Source organism: Rhinichthys klamathensis, unplaced genomic scaffold (assembly GCF_029890125.1).
Source record: "Rhinichthys klamathensis goyatoka isolate OS25496 unplaced genomic scaffold, OSU_Roscu_1.1 h1tg000079l_1, whole genome shotgun sequence".
NCBI classification, from domain to species: Eukaryota; Metazoa; Chordata; class Actinopteri; order Cypriniformes; family Leuciscidae; genus Rhinichthys; species Rhinichthys klamathensis.
In genome coordinates, this window is record NW_026606621.1 from 198,754 (window position 1) to 226,096 (window position 27,343).

The 27,343-nt window shown below is 38.4% G+C and overlaps 1 protein-coding gene across 1 annotated transcript in view; it reads right to left on the reverse strand.

Annotated features, from left to right (window-relative positions):
• aff2 (AF4/FMR2 family, member 2) overlaps nucleotides 1-27,343 on the reverse strand; it is a 251,479-nt gene that overhangs the window by 143,220 nt on the left and 80,916 nt on the right. The gene's annotated exons all lie outside the window — the stretch shown is intronic.

Here is a 27,343-nt window from a genome sequence, read left to right on the forward strand (position 1 = left end):
CAACCGCTAAGTCACCTTCCCGCCGTACGATGTCTTCTCTTGTTTCACCTGCCGCACTGCCTTTTCCCTCCATCAATATTACAGCACGAGCGGTCTCCATTTATGGGCACCACCTGGCTTCACTGTTCACGGTTCAAGTGATGCCAATTGTACTCAAAACAGCACATCCAATAAAAAAATACGAAGTTACAAAGTTTAATCAATGCAGACAATATCAGCTGCATAGCTAGCCAACGGTTGCAATTTGGATATGTTGCAGTTAAAACCAAACCAAAACTTAAAACAATGAACTATTTTGCCAATGCCAAATGTAGACGTACCAGGTGTAATGTGATAATAGGATTTATAAAATGTGCTCACGATGTTTTTGCAATGTGACAACATTTATTGCATAAAACAAACCCACATTAAAGCTACACTATGTAAGTTTTTTTAATCAAAATATCCAAAAACCACTAGAAAAATGTTACATATTTTGTTAATTTGTGTACTTACATTATCCCAATTGTTTCTAAAAATGTTTAAATCCAGAGAAATAAACAGTTTTACCCAGGATACGGACCGTGCGTTGCTTATCAATGACATCATACCCGCGTTACCCTCGATTTACGGTTTTATTTTGTAGAAACCATGGCAACACCAAAGAAGCTTTAATATATTATGTGTTTTATTAAGCGGCATTCACATATAGCGCCTAAAAACGCGTAGAGAACGCTGGGCGCACCGCGTTCTCCTTTTTCCAAAGTGCTAGGGCGGTTGCGCTGCGGTTGGTTCTTGTCACGTGACCTACAGTGCGCTTATGGTGCACTTGCGGCATTCTGAACAGATTAGATGTTTTATCTCGATGCGGCGCGGACGCGCTTGGAAAAAACGAGCACGTCGCACCGCGTCGCTTCCATTATGAGCGCGCATACCGCGCGCCTATATTTGAAATAACGAACTTGAGCACGCAAAAAAACGCGATATGTGAACAGGCCCTTAGACAGGAGAGCAGCTTTTTGGATACATTCATCGACAGACAACTAATTATTGTTATATACATGTAGCTCAACACAGTCTTTTTGTTTAAATCTCGTTTTCTTGATTTTCCTCGATTACCATATTAACCTTATATCGATCTATCTCACAGCGGTGTGCAACAAGTGTCTCATATAGTAGCCGCCGAGCGAACGGACAGTAGCATTATAACAACTTTCAACACACTCAAATGTATCTAATATGATAAAACAGCGCTGCGTTACCCCACATACACATGACCGGAAGAAGTGGAAGCGTAATAAACAGCATAATAAAAGCTCCACTGCTCTCGAGCCGTGTGTCGCGGTCTTCTCTCATCAGCAATCGCTCCAGCGACCTCGTTCCGCTCCAACGGCTTTCGTAACGTTAACAAATATTTAATACATTACCGTTCATCCATGAATATGATTTCTGCCCGAGTCTCGTCGTATTCTCCACCGGCTGTAGAGGTAAAAACAACAACTCCCATGATTCCACGAAATTGCGTCATTAAGCCTCGCCTTTGTTTTGAACAAACGACCTCTAGTGGCGAAAAATTACATAGTGTGCCTTTAAAGGGATAGTTCATCTAAAAATGAAAATTTTGTCATCATGTCCCCTTAAAACCTGTATGACTTGAGGAACACAAAAGAAGACATTTTGAAGAATGTTAGTAAAATATCTTCTTTTAAGTTCCACATGAAGAAAGTTATACAGGTTTGGAATGACATGGGGGTGAATAAATAATTCTGAAATTTTTATGTTTGGGCAAACTATCCCTTTAGGTATGTAAGATAAATTATAGCAAAACAATCTGGGTAGCTTGTGCTAATCTGAGTTGCTGTGCTGATTTTAAAGACCACTCTTATGTGTGTCCAAGAGAGACTTAGTTCCGGTGCAAATTGATTCCCACTGGATCGGACAAAGGTTTCTTGTTCGTTATTACTATATCCATTTTCTCAGTCGCTTCAGTGAACCGCCAACACCCTTGGATGGTTTAACGTGAGGGTGGCTGAGGTTTAGGGGAGTGTTTGGTCTAGAATTAATTCTGCGATCATTATGTGCCAGGGTCTTAAGGGTGGGCGTTGTTGGGTCTGGTTCCTTCAGCCGTGCCAGTACTTTGACCCGGCCGTTCCTTTTGTAACCTGTTGCTTAATCCTATTCGGGCGAAGCAAAGCCAGTCACCGTTACTCAGGTGTTGAGTAAGACTTAACAGAGATATTCCAACACACTCACACTCTCTGTTTACACAGTATCAAAGAGATTTTTTAGCCAAAGAGTCCATATTACAGCTGCAAAGTCTATGTACATCCATATAATTAATGTGTACCTATTCATTATTAAATATTTAAGGCTTTTAAACATTTAAGATTGAAAGCGAGAGATTAAATTACTGTGACATTTGTTAATAACCAGTATTTAGTTTGAGCATGACATAAATCCACATGCTCAGCTGACTTAATTTACTTTAAATCATTTTTATTTTAAGAATTAGATTACAACTAAACACTGAAAATAAGTAGCGCCATTTACTTAATCATTTACTCACCCTCATTTTGTTCCAAACCTGTATGAGTTTCTTTCTTCTGTTGAACACAAAATAATATACGGTATTTATATATAAATAATGTTGGTAATCAAACAGTTGATGGAAGCCATTGACTTTTTGGTAGTCAATGGCTACCATCTTCTGTTTGATTACCAATATTATTTAAAATATATTATTTTGTGTTCAACAATCATACATACAGGGTTGAAACAACTTGAGGGTGAGTAATGATGACAAAATATTTTTTTGGGGGTGATTTAAGGTGACCCTTTAAGGTGATTATAGTGTTCTGGTGGTTGCTAGAAGATTGTTTAGTGGACTGAAGGCCCGTTCACACCAAGATAACTATAACAACAGTTACAGTATATTAGTGTCCACACCAGCGGACAATATCAATCTGTTTCTTATAAGAGTGCTGCAGTTATGTCGTCTGCTACTTTAAATGCTTGAGCTGTTTAAAGTCTGATTCTGATTGGCTATTTTTATAGTTCATCAGCTGGAAAAAATGGTTCTGAAAGAGATTCCAACAAAAGGTATTGAAAAAACAGGTATTGACTTCCCTGATCTCATACACTTAGAACAAGTATTAAAACCTTATAGTTATTGACCAAAAACAATAACTATAACAACAACTATATTAGCGTCCATACCAACGGGTGATAACATTCTCTATATTATAAGCAAGTGCTGCAGTTGTCACCTGTTGCTTTAAAAGCACGAGTGCTTTTAAGTTAATTGGATTCTGATGGCTGTTTTGTCTATTTTATCGTTTACCACAAACAATTTTATTTGAAAAATTATAGCACAATTCTCTTTAACATGTCAACTTGAGGATGTCTGTAGCACAAACTGCTGTAAAAAAAAAAAAAAAAATCATTGCCAATAAATACAATACTAAAAAAATCCAGAGCACCATAAAATTTGGGCATTTTTGCATGATGAGATGAGGAAATACTGCTGTGTGATTGTGGTCAGGACTCGGTCGGTAACACGAGCTGCTCTGTGGCGTGAGTCTATGACAGAGCCAGTAACATGATCTATGGAAATTCAAACACCGCCTTTATTTCTTCCTGTTGATAATCGGCTTCTGAAACGAAATGATGGCATCAGCGAGCATCAGCGTTCCCCGAGCCAGCAGCAGAAGTCCTGAAGGGAATGAAAGCCAATCCCCTCTATCCCAACCCAACTTCCTCTGCCCACCCAGTCCAGCCCACTCTGCCAACTCCTGCCCCACCTGGGGAAACCAGGCAACCATGTGGACAGATGCAAGACTCGAATCACGTTACCCCTGAGATTCAGCAATCCGGCATCAATTCGCTTTCCAACTGTGTTGTTGAGGGCATATTTTGCAAGAACTGCGAATATGTCGTCGGTCCAATCCCGTTATCTCGCATCCGTGACAGTTTCCTCAGCTTTTCGGACTGATGTCACCAAGAGATGTCAAAAGTGTGTCTGTGGTTTGTTTTTAGCGGCTGTGATTTGTTTACTGATGAAACCAAACTCTTGTGTTCCAGTGAGACGCTGCTGTCATAGCTGTCGACTTCTGCCTTGGGACCAATGCTTGCGCTTCCGTCTCCGCGGGGACAGGTCACATGATCCGACCTTACAGCAGAAACAACTCCCTGCCCGTGACCGCCCGGAGCCGGTGTTTGCAGTGCCGTGGGAAATACGGCGATTCTCGCTACATGCACACACGCCAACCGGGAACATTCAGCAGGGAACATCTTAATCCTTTATCGTTAATTAGCCAGGGTAACCGGTAAACAATCATTTGTTAAATGTACAGGGAGTCACCGAGTGACTTCTACCTGAAAAAAAAAGCATAACCTTGAAACAATTTATCATGCCAGGCTAGCATTCATCAAGCATTCATTTATTAGCTAATGCAATTTACATGTGGATCTTAATTCGGGCGTTATCTCTGGACCGGGCTGTGTGGGACTAATCAGCATGCAGCGAGGAACATCGCGGCTACACGCCGCGGCTAATGGATGAGTGTGTCATTTTATATTCCAACCATCATTAAAGAGCTGAATACATCCCCACATTACCTCTAAGCTCCATAAACACAGGCCACAAAACACATTGCCTGAGAGAGCAAAACAGCATGCTGTAACTCAAACGAACACGAGCTCGCAGATCCAAAGCTATGCTAATTCTGTTAATTAACGTCATCTAACATCATAGAGAAATTTGTGGATATAACATTGCTAAATAAGTCAGTATATTAGGCATTTGCGTTGAGTCTTGTGCAAAGCCTCCCATGAGAGCTAAACTCCTTCCTGCTAGTCAGCACTGTTTGATATCACTACGAGAATATCTTACGCCGCTCGAGTTATCACTACCATGAAAAGTTGAAGACTTTGGGGGGTTTTGTCTTTGAAAAATTACAGTATATAATGAAATAATAACTATCGATATTCTACACACTTACGCAATTCATTATAGATACCACTAAAACTCCAGCTGAATAATCTCCATTTCTAAGCAAACATTTGTTGGATAGTGTTAGATTTTGTTGATTATGCAGGAGATTGGACTTTTGAATTCTTAATGTTCCACATCGCCTGACATGAGTTTATATATTTTATATATATATATATATATATATGTTTCTCCAATATATATATATATATATATATATTGGAGAAGTCAGATTAAGAAAGCTCTGGGCCCTTGATACGTCTATTATGGACTTAAATACACAATCTTTTTAGATGCCACAAACCCACAAATATGATAAACCTTGTGCGAGGGATCCCCATCCTGATATTTAAAATGCAGATCTATATTTTCATGTATAAAGACCTACTTTATGTGAGACATTAATATAAAAAATATGTATACAGCATTTTTTGTTTCTATTACGTTACACTATTACTTTTTTCTACTAACCAGTTAAAAAAGTATTGTACTTTTAGATGTATTATTTATTTAAATAAAATTTTATTATTTATGTTACATTTGATTGATTGATTGATTGATTGATTGATTGATTGATTGATTGATTGATTGATTGATCAAAAAAAAATATTAGCCTATATATTTTCCTCTTGGTTATGCTTCTTCCATGGCCTGGTTTATAAAAAAAAAAAAAAAAAAAACTAATACAAATTCAGCTGCCAAATGAGTTTTAATTGAACAAAGAATTTTTTTTCCATTTCATTTCCAGATAGTATGTTTGTTCATGACGGATACAGCAGTGGTTAAAATATTTATAAAATAATTTCTCAAATATTGTAACGCATTGGTGCTGGAGAGTAACGCGTACGACGAAGGAATGGAAAATCAAGACAATCATTAATTAATCCAAAATAAACACTCTGTAGATAACTGGAATAATAACGTATTCAAAGACAAGCACATAAACTGAGACGAGACCGGACAATGGAACGCAGGAAACTAAGGGCTTAAATTCACAGGGGAGGATTAAAGTCCCCCTGTAGTCAATCATTTTATCCATTAAAACTCATCTTTGATTACCAAATTGATATATTTAAGTGTTTTCTTCCTTGAAATAGAAAAAAAAAAATTAATGTAACTCTTCACCCTTGCCTCAATTAGTATATGCGGTTCTATTAATATGCAAATTAGCCCCGCTTCCCCTCACTCACACCAGCTCAGAGATCCACTGGTTGACGATCACTCGTTGACCTGATTGGTTACAAGGTAGTTTGTGACGTCAGAAACACCAGCGATTTCAAGCCGCGTTTTTGAGACTGTCTTCGATTCACTGCAGTTTTAAGGAGAAAATACTCAACAATGGTGTTGACTTATGAATGTACACATGGTTTGTCTTAAAGCATATTAAAAACACCACAGACACATAAACAACATTAAAACCTTGATTTGGGGGGACTTTAAATGAAACAGAACAGGTGTTAATTAAGAACCATGGAAACTAACTTGCAAATCAATCAGGCACAAAACACAGAGAAATTGAAACCAAAACAGGCTACATGTGATGACTGTAAGAGTGGCCTTATTTTAAAACAAACTGCTCTTGTAAAGATATCAAAACCTAAAACAGACATCTATCTATGATGTGTTTACATGCACAGCATATAAATTTCGGCCATAGGATCTCTGGCCTGGCAGATTCCCAAGAAGAGGGGCAGTGACTATCCTACAGTATATGTCAGCATCCCAGCGTGAGACGAGGCCACCCCAGACAAAGTGTTCACCTCAGGGCCACTGGCTCCAGCTATGAGGTCAGCAGTTCACCACATGGCAACCTGTTCCATGCCACAACCTGACAGTGAGTGGGTTTGTGTTTGACTGTGCATGTGTCTTCGTGTGCAGATAAGCCTTGTGGTATTTTACACCACTGAATCCCCTCTAATTCAACAGTTCCATCAGACTTGTGGGAGAGTACGGTCGGTGACAGTGCTCACTTAAGCATGGCTCCTGCAGAGAAAGACTTTTATTGAGGGTGGGATGGGGGTTAAATCTGAAATCAATGATACTGTTCTCATAATGGCACAGCAGTCGGCGAGAAAGCTTGCAAAGACAACATTAGAGAAACTAGCAGAACATGTGTATGAACCTGAATTACAGTTGTTAAGAATACCTTGTTGTCTTGCTACTGGGTCAAATACATATGAGAAAAGATGTGTATATCAAATATCAAATCAAATACATAAGATGTGTATCTTCAACCTTACACCTTGAACACATGTGAGTATACACATCTTAAAGGAACACTCCGACTTTTTGGGACTTTAGCCTATTCACCTTATCCCCCAGAGTTAGAAAAGTCCATACATACCTTTTTCATCTCCGTGCGTGCTATAAGTCTGTTTGACGCACCCACCGCTAGCCTAGCTTAGCACAAAGACTGGATGTAAATGGTTGCAGCTAGCATACTAATCCAAATAAGTGACAAAATAACGCAAACATTTTTCTATTTACATGTTGTGATTTGTATAGTCACAGAGTGTACAAAAAACAAAGTCACATGAGACACAGACATATTTTAACCGTATAAATACTGGGAACTATACTCTCTGAAGCCGACTATATTCTCTGAAGGCGAAGCACTGCTACTTGGGCGGAGTGATAACCGCAGCACCTGAGACGAGCCGTGGTGAGGAGCAGAGAGCGCGTCTCAGGTGCTGCGGTTATCACTCCGCCCAAGTAGCAGTGCTTCGCCTTCAGAGAATATAGTTCCCAGTATTTATACGGTTAAAATATGTCTGTGTCTCATGTGACTTTGTTTTTTGTACACTCTGTGACTATACAAATCACAACATGTAAATAGGAAAATGTTTGCGCTATTTTGCCACTTATTTGGATTAGTATGCTAGCTGCAACCATTTACATCCAGTCTTTGTGCTAAGCTAGGCTAGCGGTGGGTGCGTCAAACAGACTTATAGCACGCACGGAGATGAAAAAGGTATGTATGGACTTATCTAACTCTGGGGGATAAGGTGAATAGGCTAAAGTCCCAAAAAGTCGGAGTGTTCCTTTAATCATTTTTTTTTTTAAGTTAAAAGTTAAAAAGGTTAAAGTTATTTTTTACAAGTATCGTTAATTTGTAATAAATATCCATTTTAAGTACAGTTTTCGAGAAGTTGCACCATATAACACTTTAAAGCCTGTACTAACCTTTCTTAATCATAAAACTGTTATATTATTTGAAATCTTTGGGTCTGAAAGGTCTTTCAATGGGGCTTTTTTCTCTATGATAATAGCAGAAATGTCATATCACCCTGACAGTTTTTACTTCATGCCTTTGTGATAGTGACTTTTTTTTTTTTTTTTATGAAAAGTTACACCTTATTTCGATAATCTACTATAACATTCTGCTAACTAGAAGTAACTTTGCAAATACATGTCAACTAACTCTCATTAGAGTATTAGTAGACTGTTAGGTTAGGGTTTGGGTTAATAGAATAAGTTGACATGTAGTTGCAAAGTTACTGATAGTTAGTAGAATGTCTAAAGGGGACTATCGAAATAAAGTGTTACTACGGGCCTATTTACACCTGGTTAATTCATGCATTTTCTCTGACCGGATAGTAGGGGTGTAAAAATATATGTCACAATATATCGCAAGACAAAAACAATTTCTGTGTGAGAATTTTTTTTTAAGAGTTTTAGTGTCAGTACTGCATTAAACTACTATATATAATGTTGAATATAATCTATAATAATGCAATGGGGGAATATTTGTGGGTCCTGATAATGCCAGATGTCTTATGTTACCAGTAAAAAGTGGACCACATGATTTTAAATGTATCTAGCCAGTGACAGAGTGCAAGCATGTTCGTCTAAAATAATTCTGTATTTTTAGCTTCAGAATCATGAATATTTTTATTCTGGTGTCACCATTGTCCTGTGAATTGGGTTTCCAGCACCAAGCCCAAGCCTATTCATTAACACCCGCAATGTAAAACCAAATGTAGCATTTTAATCAACAGTACATCTTTTGTTAACCTTTTACCATATGTCTTGGAGTATCGCAATAATATTGTATCTTGAGTTCAGTATCGTGATATGTATCGAATCGTGACATTAGGGTATCGTTACACCCCTACTGGAAAGCTATCCGATCGTGAAAAGACCAGGTGTAAATGCAATCTGAAACACTTTAGAGACCACTTTAGAATCCGATCAAACCCCTTCAGGAGGTGCATTCCAGACAAAACTGGACAAGTATAAATGTATCTGGTTGTTGAAACCACATGTGTAAATTTGACTCTTCCCAATATTTTACAAAGAAATAAACATGTGAGAGTGTGTTATAGGCTACAGTATATGACATGTTATAGTCAGATAAGACGGCGCTACTGCAACACACATTGCCTGAGTATCTCTTCAGCAAGTAAGTCACAGACGCTCAAAACACAATCACCTTCATTAAAAGTGCTGAGACTAAAGGATCTTACCAGTGCTAATGTCACTCTTTCTCCTATTGATAAATAAAATGCAGTTCATATCTGTTGCTTTCGTTGACGTTAACTCAAGCGCGGGAATTGAAGATCGGTTTTATATCCGTTTTGGTGAGACATTTATGTGGCCAAGTCTAAATGGAACCAAATCAGATGGCTATCCGATCAGTAAAAACACATGAAGTGACCAGATTATGAATAAATTAGTAGATCAATACCAAAAACCTCTGCACCACAGGTCCCAGGAACTATGTAAAGCCAACCAATCAGATTGTAGCTTGTAATTTTGAGAAAGCTCTTGTCATTTATTGTCATCCATTACAAAACATGCTCTCCACTGCTATGCACCAGATTCCTTGCAAAACTCTGCAGCCCACTCAGCGCTTATTTCCCTAAACCAGTGGATTTGAGATCTGAAGCTGTAATACAATGACGAGAGAGAAAAATGCAGACCATGTAAGCTCATGCAAATCCAGCCTAATAATCTCCAATTAAAGTATTGGGGAAAGAGAGGAGGGAGCCAGTAAGCACGGATAGATGGTGACGGTTGAGGATAGGAGGCCTTTAGAACATGGGCAGCAAACATTAGAGAGAGAGAGAGAGAGAGGGGCGGGCGACATGGACCCTGGCTAAAGGTGTGTGTATACAGGAGATGAGCCAAAGCCGCATGCTCAGAGATCAAGGTTTTGAAATGAGCAGTGACATGGTAATTAGTGTCATCAATCACATTTGAGCCACGGGGGAGCCGGCGGATGCTGGACTCGGGTTTTGAATAAACAGAAGCCAGTTTGCCTGAGTCATCAACCACCTGCTTCTGTGTCAAGCTGACCTGAGAATCACTGCTGATGCACTTTCTAACGACACCTAGTTTCTCCACGGACAATGATGTACAACATGCACCGAGTTTTGCATCCTCATCAAAGTCGTTATTATAAGTCTCTATGGTAGTGGCGTACGTTTTTGAGCTGATGTGTGTACTTGCGTGTCCGCTTGCTCAAGCATTCAGCTCAGCATTTGTATTTTTAGTAACAGGAAGAGCATCTCTTATGACTCAATGGTCATCAATTGGGTTTGAATATTTTGGAATGATAAACAAGTAAAAGAAATGACATTTTCGTGACTGTTTTCACCACCCTGAAAGCCTCTTTTTTGGTAAATCAAGGGTAAACAAAAACGAAGGTGGGCGCGAATTTATATGCTAGCACCGCGGGGGGTGGTTGCTCCAAGAAAAATGGATCTGACCTTGATATGTAGAGATAGATTGGCTGGTGGGGTGCTGGTCACATGACCATTTCTCTCTCTGTGAGGAACCAGACAGAAAGAGAGAGCGAGACCAATACACCATCAGACAGGAACTCATCCGTTCGAATTTCCATTCCTCATCTGCAATTTGTTATACCATTACACCGCATGCTGTGTGAGGCCACTCTGTGAAAAAGAGACAGACTCGAGACAACAAACTAGTTTTTATAGCCAACAAACTGGGATTTCAATCTAGTGTGGACACCTCTTTATTATGTATTCATTGATTTCAAAACTGCTTTTAACAGCCCCCAGATGTGAAAAATACTCAAAATTCCACTTTGCCACTTCTGTATTGAATTTGCATATCTGGTCATGCTCTGCTTGACACACTTGCAAAATTGCACAGCGGGTATTTCATTACAAGGCACAGCAGATATTCAACAACAGCACTGAGCATCCAAAATAAATTAAAAAGACTAAAGACCCACCAGTAGGCAGCATTATGTATTGTTTTGTAATGCCTAGAGTACCAGTGCTTTTTTCACAAGCGAATCGACATGGAGAGGGTCGACCGCTGGGGTTGCGGGGGAAATAATTGGGGGTTTCAGGGTTTTAACTGGCATTAAACGGACTGGGCTCAAAGCTGAAACAACTTAATGCATGGTATCCCACAGGGATGGGTGTTAGGTCCATTTATATTTTTCAATAAACGGCATTCAAATCGATTTCTATGTATGTATATCTTTAGGCGATGATACAAGGGGCAGCTTTTTTGAGCGATGTTGATTGGGCACTTTCCCATTGAGAATGGGCAACACATTTCTATATGGATACTTTAGGTCGGTCGTGGGTCCTGTGTCTCACCTGGTTGCCCGTTGACGGTAACATTGCCCAGCAACATTGCTTAAAAAGTTGCCCCGTATCATCACATTTAGTGTATCTGGTTTACACTAGAGCACTTAAACAGTAGATAAATATTTGATGGAGGATTTGACAGTTATGCGTAAGATTCATTCATTTTGAGGATGTGCCTGATATGAAACAAAACTACAGTGAAATTGACCAACAGGACCAGGGGCGTTTCTAGGTTTTAAAAACATCAGGGGCTGAACCCGAAACATCAGGGGCTGGGGTGGGTAATAAGATAACATGATTCGATACAGAGAATAATGTATATTGCAGGCCTATATGCAGGGGGAAGACTGGTTAAAAAAAAAAACATCCCTGGCACTGTAACCACACCAGCCCACATTACCACACAGTCACACACATTCAGTGGCGCCTCCAGAAATTTTTCATAGGGGTGGCCAGATTGGGCCACTTAAAATCTTGGGGTGGCACACCAAAACTATAAACCATAATTTCAGAATTTTATTCTACTGTTGTAGTAAACCGGCCTGTAGAAAACTATCAGAAAGACTTAAGGAAACTCCTACTGATATACTTTGGTTTATTGTGTTATATTTAATGTTAGCTTACTAATGATATTAGTAGGGCCCTACTAATATATATTATATTATATATAATGATATATATATATATGATATATATAAGGGCCCTCGCCCCGCAGCAAATTTCCAGATACTTACATAATTGTGATGAATGTAATCCTTTTTAAGTTATTATTTTGCAGTGTAAGATTACAGTTAACACCTTTAAATATTACATAAATGTACTATGAATTTTTAATAAACTTAATGAGTGTATAAATCAACAGCAAAAAGTAATTCTTGAAAAAATCTGCACAGTAATTTTATAAAATCTAAATATGTTAATAAAAACAAATTACTATTAGTTCTCTTATAAAATTCAATCAGGCAATCATACATTTCACAATTTTATATTTATATATTAATATCAAGAATTCAGAAGTGCATATAGCCTACACTACAAAGAAATAATATACAATTAAATTATGCTTATTTTAAATGTATTGAGCAGGCTAGGTATAACAAAATATATTGGCTTTTAATAATATTTCAGTGCGCAAACCCATGATAACATGAAAAACAGCGTGTATGCGCATCGCGGGTGCAGAATGATGTGCTCAAAGCAACATGGTGACTCTGTGTGCAGCGCTGCGCTGCATAAGTGCGTATTTAAAAGTTCCCGTCACAAAGCGAAGAAATGTCGAGCGCACAAATCCTAGTGCGATTTGTTCCTTTGTTTCAGTTTTATATTCCAGTTATTGCGCGTTTGATGCCGATTCATAGTCCTTGTGATGTGTGTGTGATGATCTAGCAAGCACACGGTAGTGAGTCGTTTAAAAACAACAACAAACTCCAACAAAATAAAGTAATTTTATGCAAATATACAGCCTTTTATCTACAGATCATGCATTATAATGTGAATATATCATATTGGAGAAAGTTTTACCGTGCATCCAAGAGGCGCGCGCGCTGTTTGAATATGAATGGAGAATGATTGACAGCCGCAGAGAAGGGAAAAGGAGTTTCCATATACTTAAATGGTGTAAATAGACTTCTGTCCCTCACATTAAGCTATGGAATGACTTCAGATGACTTTGTCACCCAAACTGACGTAATTAAGCGAGAGGCGCCGAAAAGCGCGCTGTTTCCATCCCTGCTTGTCAAAACGTGGCAAAGACACATCAAAAAGCTGCTGTAACAGTATACTGTAACCATTTGGCACTTAAAAAGAACGTCACGACACATAATGCCCCGTCTTCTTTTACTAAAGAATATTTTTGACTTATTTATGAAATGCATAACTGATGCTACTAAAATTTATTCTGGCCATTGGGGTGGCCATTGGGGTGGCCAGGAGTCGGAAAATTTGGATTTCTCAGACCTAAATGTGTGCATTTTAAGCTGTTTGAAGGTCATAAAAATTGGATAACAATAGCTTTAAAAGCATGTCAGTGGGCAGTAGCATAAATTATTTGTCAAGCAGATAACAGATTCTTAAATATGAGGATGAGGATAAATGTTGAAATGAATGATCCACACCTGGAAATGCAGAAGGTTTCTGCTTATTGTTGACAATACACAATCTTTAATGCTAATATATAAATGGCTCATTTGCCTCTGGACACAAAAAGATTGCGTCCAGAGGCAAATGAGCAATTTATATATTAGCATTAAAGATTGGTTTCAGCAACTTGGTTTCTTTCTTAAGTTAATCAATGTTTTTGGCACTAATCAGTTCAATTAAAGTTTATTGTTCACTCATAAAGACAGTCACTTGTCGCCACCTACTGGCTTAATGATGCAAGTTGGGCAAACAGACAAGCGGAGTGATACAAACAGTGAAAAGGCTGATACTGGTGAAATATTCGAACACATTCGAGGACCATACAAATATATATACTTATACATTTTTTAAATATATATTTATACTTATGAATTGAGCTTATAGTTTCTGTAATTAGCAAAGAACATCTGTGTTAAATAGGAATATATTGTAATAATGTTAATCAAGCTGACTAAATCACATGACTGCGCAGCAGTTAACAATAAAAAGTTGTTAATTCTCCACGTTCAGTGTATGTTTCATTTAAAAAAACGGCCGCAAAACAGCGATTAAATTAGGCTAATTGACGAGGCTAAAAACAAAAGTTTAGACTGGCTGGCTTGCCTGCACATTCACTGTCCTCGCGGCTGCGGCTGCGGCTGCTGCAACTTGAGGGGGCTGGCTGCAGGACGACTCAACTTCCACGGACAGTTTTTAATGTCTTATATCAAGATTTTGCTTTAGTATAATTTTCGGGACAATTAAGGCCGGATTCGGGACAACAGCTTAGATTTCGGGACTGTCCCGAATTTTTCGGGACTTCTGGTCACCCTATCGCCAGTAGATAACTCTTCTTGCCTCTCATCCGCCTCGTATCGTTCATGACTCCTTATTTTACTTTTTTTAAAGTGTCTAATGTCCATAATAGCAACCACCAGAAGCCACAAACAACAATGACAGTCAAGCCCTAAAGCTGTAAGTTAACCGATGGCTCTTTCAGGCTCTCTCTCTCTCTCTCCTCTGGTGCGCACTCTAAATGCAAGCATGCTATAACCGTAGTAACTTTGATCTGCTTGAACACATTTTAATCGTCTTTAATACATGACTCCGAATGATAGATTAAAAGACCCGGTCAATTTTTTTAAATAAATACAAAATTATTCTAAAATAATAATTATTATCAATAAATTCAATTTTTTGAGATCCGGGGCTATAAAAAAAACATCCGGGGCTTGCCCATGTCTAACGACGCGCCTGAACAGGACCAACCTGTTTGAAATTACCATAGGTCAACGGTTGCGTACATCAGAGCATTCAAGAAAACATTAACATTTTCTCAACTTTTGGTTTTTGGAGACCATCACAATAAACCGTTAACAGACATTAATCTCTACTAATACTCTAAAGAGAATTAGTAAAGCCGTATTTATCGTAAACAGAATGTCTACAGGTGACCATCAAAATAAAGTGTTACCAATTTTCTCTTTTATTTCCTTGTGGTGCATCATTCTTATTGAAACTGTCTCTACACTCTAGTGTTTAAGCAACCTAAAAGCTTCTTAACTTCAAGGTAACCAGAAGCCATATTACCTTAAATAATATGGTAATCTGATTCAAAAACCTTAAGTTGGCTGGCTTGAAACCAGTAGCAGCAATAAATATCCACCCCTGAAAGGCACCATACATCATGATGGTTTTGTAGTTCACAATGTCACTCGAAAAAGATAAATGCAGCTGAGATAATGCAGCTCTGACCTTAAGCTGTGGCATGGGGAAAATGTGGGTCCTCTACAAGATGTTTTGTTTTTACCATGTCTTGATGCAGTTACATCGTTCTAACCTACAGTCTAATGGTGCGGACTTGTCATTCTGCTTTTATTTATAGTGGCTAAAATACACTACAAAACCTGGTCTAATGGAGGAGACGGAAAAGATGCATTTGTTATTGCTATGAGGGTCCAATCCAGGTTTTACGTGGTCCCAGCAGCCATCTACCTCCCAGCCATGATGCAGTGAAGCAGAGATGGGCTAATTTAATAAGCAAATCTGCTGCGGTTTCCCTTTAAGAAGCCAGTTTCATTGAGAACCTTCCGCAACACGTAACCACAAATGGCCAGGGGTTGATGGGATACAAATGGAGAGAAAAACCTGCATGCCTGTCAGCAATGGCTACATGCAAAATGCAGCTCAGGTGAGATGCTATGTTTGCAATATAAGCAAAAATGTATTGACGAATTTATTAAGAAGTGTTTTGAATTTTGGTAAATAATAGTATCATGCTATACTTAAAGTCCCCCTGTAGTCAATAATTATTTCCCTTAAAACACATCTTTGATAACAAAAATTACATCCTGCTTAATGTTTTTTCCTTGAGATTCTTTTCTTCATGCCTTAAAACAGCTTGAATGTAACTTCACACCCTTGCCTCATTTAGTATACGCGGTTCTATAAATATGCAAATTAGCCCCGCTTCCCCTCACTTACACCAGCTCAGAGATCCACTCGTTGACCTGATTGGTTACAAGGTAGTTTGTGACGTCAGAAACACCAGCGATTTCAAACCGCGTTTTTGAGACTGTCTTCGATTCACTGCAGTTTTAAGGAGAAAATACTCAGCAATGGTGTTTACTTATGAATCTGCACATGGTTTGTCTTAAAGCATATTAAAAACACCACATAGACACATAAACAACATTAAAAACTAGATTTTCACCACAGGGGGACTCTAAAAAATGGAAACATAATTTAAAACCTACTTAAAAGCACAACAAAAAAGAAGAAGAAGAAGGTCTCACAATTTCCAAGTAGACACAACAAATTTTAAACATTTACATTTTTTAATCTGAATAGTCATTAACAGTGCAATGAAACACATTTATAAATAAATATTAAACTATGTGATTGTTTTTGTCTTACAGATGATTAGATGAAGAAGAAAAAAACAAGTCCATCACTTTAAAAGCAACGAATGCCACTAATGAGGTGCCTTTAATACTTACGGTTAAGGGTTGCTAAAATCCATATTCTTTAGAATGACAAATGACATTATATACAATGTCATATATGAATACCATTAACAGAATAGCTTAAAACACCAAATAATTAAAGCATTCGTGAATCTGACACATAATAGCATGAAATATTACTACAGATGCTTAGGTACAGATATTGTTCATGGATTCTTGTAAATACTGGATAAAATCTGTTCTTGGAAGCGCTAATGAACTAGTTTTTGTATACGTTTTTTTTTTTTTTTTTATCATGATTTGACAAGAAGCCTAGTAAAATGATGAGTATTATGCAAATGATACCAGCTGTTACTTTGGATGGTAAAGCCTCCTAATAACCCCTCTCTCTCTTTCTCTCTATCTTTCACTGTGGGACGCGTTCTCTCATCTTCCTGTTAATCCGCCTGGGCACGTGTGTGACACGTCTGTGAGGGGAAGTAGCCTGGCCTGATTAGCGTCTGGTCGAGGGTACGGTTGTGCTCGCTTCGGCTCGGGTAGCAGTGTGTATAGAACTCATTAACTAGCGGTCACAGAGCGCTAGTTCTCCGTCTGAGGAGGCTAGTGTTGGGCCAAATGATATCTTCAAGGTCAAACTACATGCGCTGATGGGAGCCGGTACACGTCTGGGGACAACATCATAACGCAGGCCTATAGTCTCTGCATACAAATCACTGCATGCCCCTTGTTTGTTTGGTTTTCTAAATGTTCTTTAGACTTTTTGCTAGATAAATTCAATAGTTCATGTCATAACTTCATGGTTTTTTTTAAAGGCAATATCCCATTTATAAGCCACTTGAGGCTGTGTGATATACAGTGAGTTTATTACAGATAAGAGGCATTATTTAACCAGTCCCCCCTGAACAATTGAAATATTACTAAATTGGATTTGCTCAAGTTACCCATTATTATTATTATTATTATATGGCAGCAAACACAATATGATAATAGACACCATTGTTCATGTGCAAGTTTAATTTATTAACAATAATAATCAGAATAGAAATTCTAATGGCAAGTGATATAATTAGTAACTGTGCATTACAGTAAAACTTAGTGCATTAATATAGAATGTGCTATCAAATGTGTGCATTTATTAGTATTTTAGAATGGCTCATCCAGTCAGAATAAGAAGTATTTCAAAATAAAGAATACATATAAATTACATTTTAAAAAATGAGAACTTATTTGGTATGCATGGAGAATAAAAGAACAATAACAACAATATGTTACACTTTATTTTAATGTGTCCTTGTTACAGTGTAATTATACATTTTAATACTGAGCAATATTAATTAACAGGTTAGTCGCATGCAATTATGCATAATTTATAATTATTACTATAGTAACTAGGCCTACATCATGTCACAGTAAAATAAAGTGTTACCAAATAATATTAGGGGCAACATAATTACTATAACGAATATAATGAATAATAATATCAATTGTATGGAATGGTAGATAGATATTAATAACAATATAACATCACTTGCAATACCATTATTGTTTATTTTCTATATTTTTCTCCTTTTTCATATTTATATCCTTTCATGCTTGCTAAAACAGACTTTTGGAGCAAATCGTTTTATGTTTATTAGCCACATTACTGACTATATCAGTGTGTTCACAGCAAAGAGTCCCATTAATGAGCCCAAATTAATTCTGAAGCGATATTAAACAAAGGCTGATGAGAACAGCCCATCATGCATGACTGGGAAGAAAAGCGAGAGCGAGAGCGAGAGCGAGAGCGAGAGCGAGAGCGAGAGAGAGAGAGAGAGAGAGAGAGAGAGAGAGAGAGAGAGAGAGAGAGAGAGAGAGAGAGAGAGAGAGAGAGAGAGAGAGAGAGAGAGAGAGAGAGAGAGAGAGAGAAGGCAGGGTGACCTAATTCTGAGATGCAACTAAGTGTTGTCAACTATGATCATTTCTCCCCAGGCCCACCTACAAATGAACTCCTGCCTTTGCTGAAACTACATCAATTCCTCTATGTAAATGTGCTACTTAACAATCTCCTCTCTCTAAGTACATTTCTGTATCCATTTGAGTCATATTAGAAGTCTTTAGCTCAGAGCCTGCAGCGAGTGCAAAGGCCGCTTGTAGTGACACACTGAGATGTTGAGGATCAGCATGTTTGGTCAGGCGTGATGGCACTGGCTCATGAGTAAAGACATAGACTGCTGAACAAACGCTCTAGACTCTGAGAAACATTGCTGAGGTGCTTAGAAAAATGTGTCATTTACTTTTCATAATGCAGTCCCACTTGTAGGACGTTAGCATCTTTTTTTTTATAAGCATTTACCTGTTAATTCAAGGAAAATGCATAGCTCTCACTGGCATTGAAATATATCCCGATTAAGTCATTTTAATTTTGCTATAATGTCTATGTGATTAAATACTGAAAACTATAACTAACGTCCCTAGTGTTACAATGTTTTTGCATCATTTACTCAAACAATCAGTTAGACACATCAGCAAAACAAATAGAAGACCTCAAAAGTCCACCTGAGCTCCAAAATTGTCTTGACCTGTATATAAACTGATGTATCATCATCAGCCATTGAAAAATACATATCAGTATCCACTAAAATTAGTAACAGAAGAAGATATTGGCCAGACAGATTAATGAATAACTACACAGGAACAAATGAGTAATACAAAATTAACATTTAACTACTATTACAACAAAACTCTATTAACAAAAAAAAAACACTCACATTAACGAATTAGTAAATAATAACGCTCAGTTGACTGAGGTAAAATACTTTTTTTTTATACCACCCAAAGGACTACTAAGAACTACTATATACTGGTTCATGATTCAATGAGTAATGCATAATGTATACTTAATTCTAAAGTGAAGATCATTGTAACCTACTAGTAATGACTCGAGTGTTACCAAATCTGTCAATTCTATCCAAAACCTTACAAAAACCTCAAAAGCTTAATGACTTCAGTCATTACTAGAGAGTTATTATGCTTTTCACTTCAGAATACTGATCCAAGTAATTAGTCATTCATTCTGGATGTAGTAACACTTGAGTCATTTCTAGTGGATAACCATGATATTCACTTTAGAATAAAGTATAAACATAATTTGTAATATATCTATGTGTTAATTCTTAAAAATGTATGCATTTCAGAATATCCTAGAATCGTACACTCAAACTGACAAGTTTGTGCACAATGATGATTCAATTACAAAAATGCATAATAGAAGCATTTTCCATTCTGGTCTCTAAACTAAATTCTGGTCTCATGATTAAAGCAGTATTAGGTTACTTTACAGCAGTGTACTGTATATGACATTCTCAGTCAGTCAACACTATAGAAAGGGAGTATGTTCTGAGATCAACTTCTCCGAAAGGAACCCACGGACACCCTGCTAACTTCTCTCAGACTTGCAGTGTGCACAGGTTATTTCGCTTCTGCAGCGAATCAAACCATCCTTGTTTCCTCACCAGTGCACGGCTGAAAGATCGCTGCCTGTTCACTCGTCTCAGCTCATTAGCCTCTCTGGAGAGGAAGCACTGTGTTTGGGACTGGCTAGCATAACTGTAAACAAGCAAATATTCAAAGGAGCCATATGAAATTGGATAAGTGGAACCCTCAAAGTTGAGCACACTGTTGAAGAAGCTGAAAAAGAGGAGAGGATTTGGAGTGTATGATTGGCAGATTGTGATTGGTTGTGCAATTATGGCTCGTTTCCACTGAGCGGTACGGTACGGTACGGTTCGGGTCGGTAAACCATGATCCAACAGTACCCTTACTTGATAGGCGTGGTGTTTGGTGTTCTCGGCATGTTTGTCACAAGAAACAAGCGCCGGGATTAGGCGTTTCTCAATACCAAGTAGCCTACGCAAAGTCCGACTCAGGAGAATGACTCCCGAGGACGCGAGTCCGGTAATTCTGCTAATGGAACAGCGCGTTCTTGAAAGCGCAACTCAGCTCGCTCTGCTACTCCGGTTATCTCTGTATGTACATTTTAGGCAACAATAAAACTAAACATGTTATAAAACACCACTCTGCTTCTTTTCGATTTCATTAAATACATTTGAAACATTATAAGCACACAAATGTGGTTCAGGCAACGCATAGCCTATTGATTTTATTCACTGCATGTATGTAGCCTATATTTATAACAAAACTAAATATAAAACACAACCCTGCCTCTTTTTGTTTATGTAAAAATATTAAACATATTCCAGGCAATATGTGCATTGGTACAAATGTTGCAATAAACAACATTACAGATGGTCTTGTAATAAAGCAAACAATTCAGTCAAATTCAGCGCTCAAATATTTGAAACTTCACTTAGCCTTCTGCCAAAACTATTGGCCAGGGAACGAATTATAGATTCACGAGACCAAAGATCGCCTGTTAGGTCTATACAAGACGAATTATATCTCATGTTTAACCACTACAGAGACGTCAGAGTCAGCGGCAAACATCAGAACGACTAGCCGAGGAAAGGCTGCTCCAGGCGGGGTGCACGAGCGCCGAGCGTCCGGTGATTTCTTGGAATGGATCTCAGTCAAATTATCATAAATCTATAAATAAACCACAGATTTGAGCTTTAAAAAACTACATTCTCGCCTGAAAAACCCTTAAAACTACATTTTGTGACACGATAACAGTAGTATTACATTTCAACTGTATATTAAAAAATGGCGCTTCTAATGCCCTTGTAGCACGCGCAAGTGACGATACTCTGTCAACCAATCAACGTTCTGCAGTGAGTCTAGCTCCACCTTTTAGTACCGTACCACTGTGCTAGGTACCCCAACGGAAGGGTACCCAAAAAGTGGTACGGTACGGTTCGGCTTTTTGGTACCATTCACAACTTTTGACAGTGGAAACGCAAATAATTGTGTACCGAAACGAACTGTACCTTACCGTACCGCTCAGTGGAAACGAGCCATTAGGTAACAGAGTGCATTAGTGCCCGCCCACTTTTTCAGCTGCATTGGTTCCGGAGATATTTTTTCCATTATTTTTTCCCATAGGGATTTAAAAATATATATATATTTTTAAACCATTATAAACAGTGAACCAAACAAACCAGTTACAAGGTCAATCATAACACAGTCATGTTCAGTTTCTTTTGGTTTTCACTCGTCACATGTGTTCCTTTGTTCTAGTTTCCCGCCCACTCATCAGTCACCATGGACACTAACTACATTCATCACAGCTGTTCGTAATAATGTTAATAATTTACAATATCCTAACCCAAGACGCAACCTAATAATGCATAATATACAAAACTTTAAAGTCCACGTATCATAGATTGAGTGCCATATATATATTCAAAAGTAGAGATGTAGTAGTGTGTAGAGTGCATACATTGCTATGCATATATTTATATTGAGCTGCTCATATGCATCTCTTTTCAAACACACATCCTTGCTTCTAAAATATACATTTCCAGAAATATGTACGTAGATGATTGCACAACCATTAATCATTATAATACACCACAGTGCGGTCTACGTTACAGCTCCATGCACACGATCCAGCACTAGATGACTCAGTGTGGGTGAGGATGCTTTCTGGGGGGAAGTGGCGTCTTGCTTTGTGAGTCTTGGCAGCCCGGTGTAATCAAATGTTCCTGGAAATGACTTCCTGTCCTGTGAGATGGAGCCGGGGCTCCATGCGAGATAAAGACTTCTCTGCCTGTTACGGCAAACGCTGTTTTAATAACCCGGCTTGGCTGGGCAGAGCTCGATTGACTGTCTTTGATAGACGCCAGTGTTATATCGCCGAGGAAGACCAAGCTAAAAAAACATCTTGCGGTAATCAATGGATGAATAGACCTTATATGGGCCAATTCGTTTTTAACACTTTAAATCTGAATTAGTCAAATTAATTTAGCATTAAACAATAGCTGCTAACTTGTCTTGGAAACAGTTGTGTTTTATTAAACGTGCAGTTAATATATATGCATCTTTTTAATTAATGAAATGAACTTGTATAAAAAAAAAGTGATATGACAGTATGTGGAAAGTGAAGAATATTTTTGTCAAACTGTCAAATCTTTCGTTTATCCCAGTTTAACTGCAGGCTAAGCAAGCCATCTTTAAGTTGATTGCCCTAAAAAAAGTTTAAACACTGTTGTGCTTTCAAAACATTGCATTGCTTGTTTGAACATCACGACCTGGCAACACTGGCTCAACCAATGGTGTGAGTTTGGGGCGGGACTCTGTGTTTGATCAGCCAATGGCCGATGAGGAGTTTGGGAAACTAGCTTGGAAACAGTCATTATGCAGTTTGGTGAAACCTCACCTTTAAAGGGTTAGTTCACCCAAAAATGAAAATTCTGTCAGTAATTACTCACCCTCATGTTGTTCCAACCCCGTAAGACTTTCGTTCATCTTCGGAACACAAATTAAGATATTTTTGATTAAATCTGAGAGCTGGATCACTCCTCCATAGGCTTCTTAAGGGATCGAAACTGGCCGGCCCAAAAGTTATGAAAGACATCGTTAAAATAGTCCGAGTGACTACAGTGCCTCAACCTTAAGTTTATCAAGCGACGAGAATACTTTTTGTGTGCAAAAAACAAACAAAAAGAACGACTTTATTCAACAACTCTGTAAGGCCGTGATATTTCACGTAGTGAAACTACGCAAAGCTTCTAGGTTGCACGTCACACGTAGGCTCACTATTGGCCGACGCTGGTCATGTGTGTGATGCGTGACGTACAACCTAGAAGCTTTGCGTAGATTCACTACGTGAAATATCACGGCCTTACAGAGTAGTTGAATAAAGTCGTTCTTTTTGTTCATTTTTGGGTGAACTAACCCTTTAACTTCAGAGCTTTACAGAGGTCAGAGAGGATTTGGAAACTAAATGCTAATGTACATGATCAGCAGCTGAGATTGTACTGTGATCTTATCTGGTGATCGTGCAATCACTCTGCTCTGATCTGGGATCGACATGGCCAGGGAAACAGAGGGACTGCATTTATATGCAGCAGATGTCGGCGTCTCCATTATATCTGATCACAAAGAGCAATCAGAAAGGAGACTGTGGCTTGATGAGAACTCCTCTGCCAGACTCCCGACCCAGACTCCAGTCCTCAACGTCATGACATCATTCACCTCTGCTGCCCACTGAGATTGCTTTCAGGTACTGCTATATTTAGTCATAGAACAGACCAGGAATACTTTTGACCCGAAGAAAATTCTCAGGACACCATTGGATATTACAAAATTCAAAATGGGTTGACGTGACAGCTGATATTATCAAATTGTATAAATATGTGTAATTGTATATCAACATAATTGCATTAATATATGATTTATAGCACTTTATCACAACAGATAACTCACTCTTATGTAAAAGTACATCATAAAAATAACGACTGAATAAAATGAATTACCAAACCAGCAAAAAACATAAGCATGATCTCTCAGCATGTGTGATGCATCGTTTTAAATAGCCCAGCATGCTATATCTTCACCGGTATTATTGTCTTGTCAAATCTGCGCTTCAAGGAGCTAGTGATAAAGCTATTAGTCACATAAAGACTGGGTGATACTGGGTGCAATAACTGTTTTTAGATGGATCAATAGTCTTATCTGTCTGTCGATGTCTCATACACTGAAAAAAAAAAAGAAAAAAAAGTGAGCCGCTCTTTCACAGCGAGCAGCACAACGCTAGACACTAATCAATACACCAGGCGATAACAGAATGCTTCCAGAGCCATTTAGCACAGTCTTATCACTCTGCGGAGTGCTCAACCTGTCAAAATATTTTGTGGTGGGGTGGCACAAGGGAACATTTCATGCCTATCAAGGAGAACAAGCTTCTGCTATTCAAACCAAAGAATGGCAGTTTTAGGAGTCACTCTTTCAACAGTGCAGAAGTGTGTGGCAGTCTGAAGATAATACAGTTAAGTTAGTAAGCCACTATAAAGCTATTATGACTCTCACAATTAAAGAAGTTTGATTAATTTTACTCTACTGGTTAATGATTTGATTCAATGAAACAAACCTTTTTCCATCACAGGTTTCAAATTAAAATATGTATATTAAAAGCCACTTAGAATCAAAATTGAATCTATTTTCATTATATAGATTCTTAGTGTTACTGTGACAGCAGTTTGCAATCAAAAACTTTGAAACAATGTTCCTTATTTTTTTTTACTCATCTCTCTGTCTACTCTACTACTCTACTCTAGGGTCCACAAAACTATTGTGACATTGACAATTGGCATTGAAAAGTTCAGAAAGTTGGTTGATGACTAGATAAAAGCAAACGAGTAACTGATTCATTTTGGGTCATCACACATTCTGCATTTATTTTGTTCACTGAAGAAAATAGGTTGCTGAATGCTGCTCTTTGTATGCCTGTAGTTTTGAATGTGTGATATTAACTGTCTCAAATGTTGCATTATTTTGGTTCCAACATGTCATCCTCTTCACAGTTTTGTTTTGCCTGAATCATCACAAAGAACCAGCTTAGAAAGATTTGTACGTGAATCGCACCATTACCACTGACAATAGTTCCTCTCGAAAAAAAAGATTTAAGCAACCAAGGAGCATTCTGCCAATTTTTGAGCACAATAAAATACCATCCGCTCATGTGACAACAAAGAAAACCTGGGAGGATATACAATCAGGAAAGGCTTTCACACAATTCAACACCTCAGCCAGAGCGAACCTGGATAAATAAGCCTGAAGAGCTGTGGAATAATAAGTAGCCAGCACAACACAGTACAGGTGAATCCCACGAGAGCCGCTTCAACAGAATCCACTCCTTTTAACAAACTAAAGCTACGCAAGGCAGGGTGGAAAAAAAATCAAATCAATGTCCTTGAAGATGTTTTTTTTTTTCTCTTGAGAGCCATCTTGAAAGAGCGGCTCTACCCGTACTCTCTTGCGTTCCATTTTAATCCTACTAGTCCTGTTTGTTACTCTCTGCTTTTTCCCCATTTATTTTTTTTCTTCCCATTTTGCATCTCTCTCTTTTCACTTTCAGGCAGTGACTCATCTGTCAGAAGGAGGGGTAGGGAAAGATGGCGTAGACCCAGCTGGGGCCCACCCTACGGGGGGTCTTCTATGCCTGCACCTCTTTGCAATAACAACATCTATCTCCATTTTCCTGCAAGCTGACCGGTATGAGGGCACTCTCAGAGCAATTAAAATTCCCCAGGTTTTCACTCCTGCCACATGCTTAACTGTACCGTGCGAACGTACCATATGCTTCAAGATGGGCGATAGTGCAATTTGGAGCCCGATGGTCGTCGAGATCCCCATAGAACAAAGAGGGAGAACAGCTGGCTGCCTCGCCATGGTTGGATAACAGCAAGTCAACCTGTTCAATCATATGCCACTCTTGTTTACCGCACCTTATCTTATTTGGTTTGTTTGCTTTATCTGGATTAAACCCGTAGGTAAGAGGGATGGGAATTTCAACCTACTGCTCAAATACGCTTAAGGCATCGATACGAGGCTATTTTTCAAACCTGGCACTGGAAATACAAGAAAATTACCTCTCACAAGATACCACCTCAGAGTGAAGAAATTAATTAGTTGCTGCTGGGGGTTTTAAAGAGCTAAACATGAGCCTAAAGCATAATAACAGAACTATCAGCCCGCCACAATCTATTATCTTTAATCTAAGACCAGCTATTGGCTAAATCCTAAATGATGGTATCCCCTGTCCTAAAGGACCATGCTGGGCTTTCAAATGCAGCTATTTCTCTCTACAAAATGCCATCGAATCAAATCCCCCTTCTGGCAGCCATTCAAATGAAGTGACGGCACTGCATGGCCTGTAAACGGCTTCAGTGTGGCTCATGTATCACGACCCTAGCAAGGTCAACAGAACTCTGCTCTAAGTGTCGGTCCCACAGAAGGGATGAAGTTAACATTGCCGCTGATAAAGCTCCAGTGTCTTAACCTCCAGAGGGTTAATTCAAAACATATGGGCCCATCCATAGTGTAAAAATGTGTATGTGACATGTTCAAGACAAGGAGGGTCTTGAGAGGTGTTTAAGGAACATGACTTATTGAGATGTTACCACGTTAAAGGTCAAGACAGGTCGTCTCAGTGAAACCAGATTGTATCTAGTTGGCAACCTTTCACATGGACCAGTGCTTCCTGAATAGTTGCTTAATGAACAATTACGAAAGTCTTATGAAAGTTACAAAGGAGATTTCTTTGAACATTCTTGATTATATTAGGTATCAAGTTTGTCAGTGAACTCATCTTGACTGACAGCATCATATTGCTTCAATCTATAGCCATATTTAGTACATTTTATTTAATTGTAAAGCCTTTTGGTTTGCTGTAATTATAGATCTATGCACACAAATCATGGCCAAATAAAGAAAAAAAGGATTTAGCTTATACAGTCCTTCAATTTAAGACACGGTCAGTGATGACAGATATGATCATTTCGTATAATGGGAAAACACCTACAATGACTTACTGAACAAAGAGGTGCATTATTTCCCTCAGAAGTACTATTATAAAAGTTACCATTTTCAAGCATTGGCTATAACTGGGAAATATAATCAAATATAACATTGACCCATGTCATTATACATCATTCAATCACACAGATCTTCTGAATAGTTTTAACTCTAGAATTGTTTCTCCTCTCAAAGGAGAGCCAAAATCAACTTACTTCAGCAACCTAAGCACGGGATAATCACTGAGGTAAGAATTTCCCTCCGTT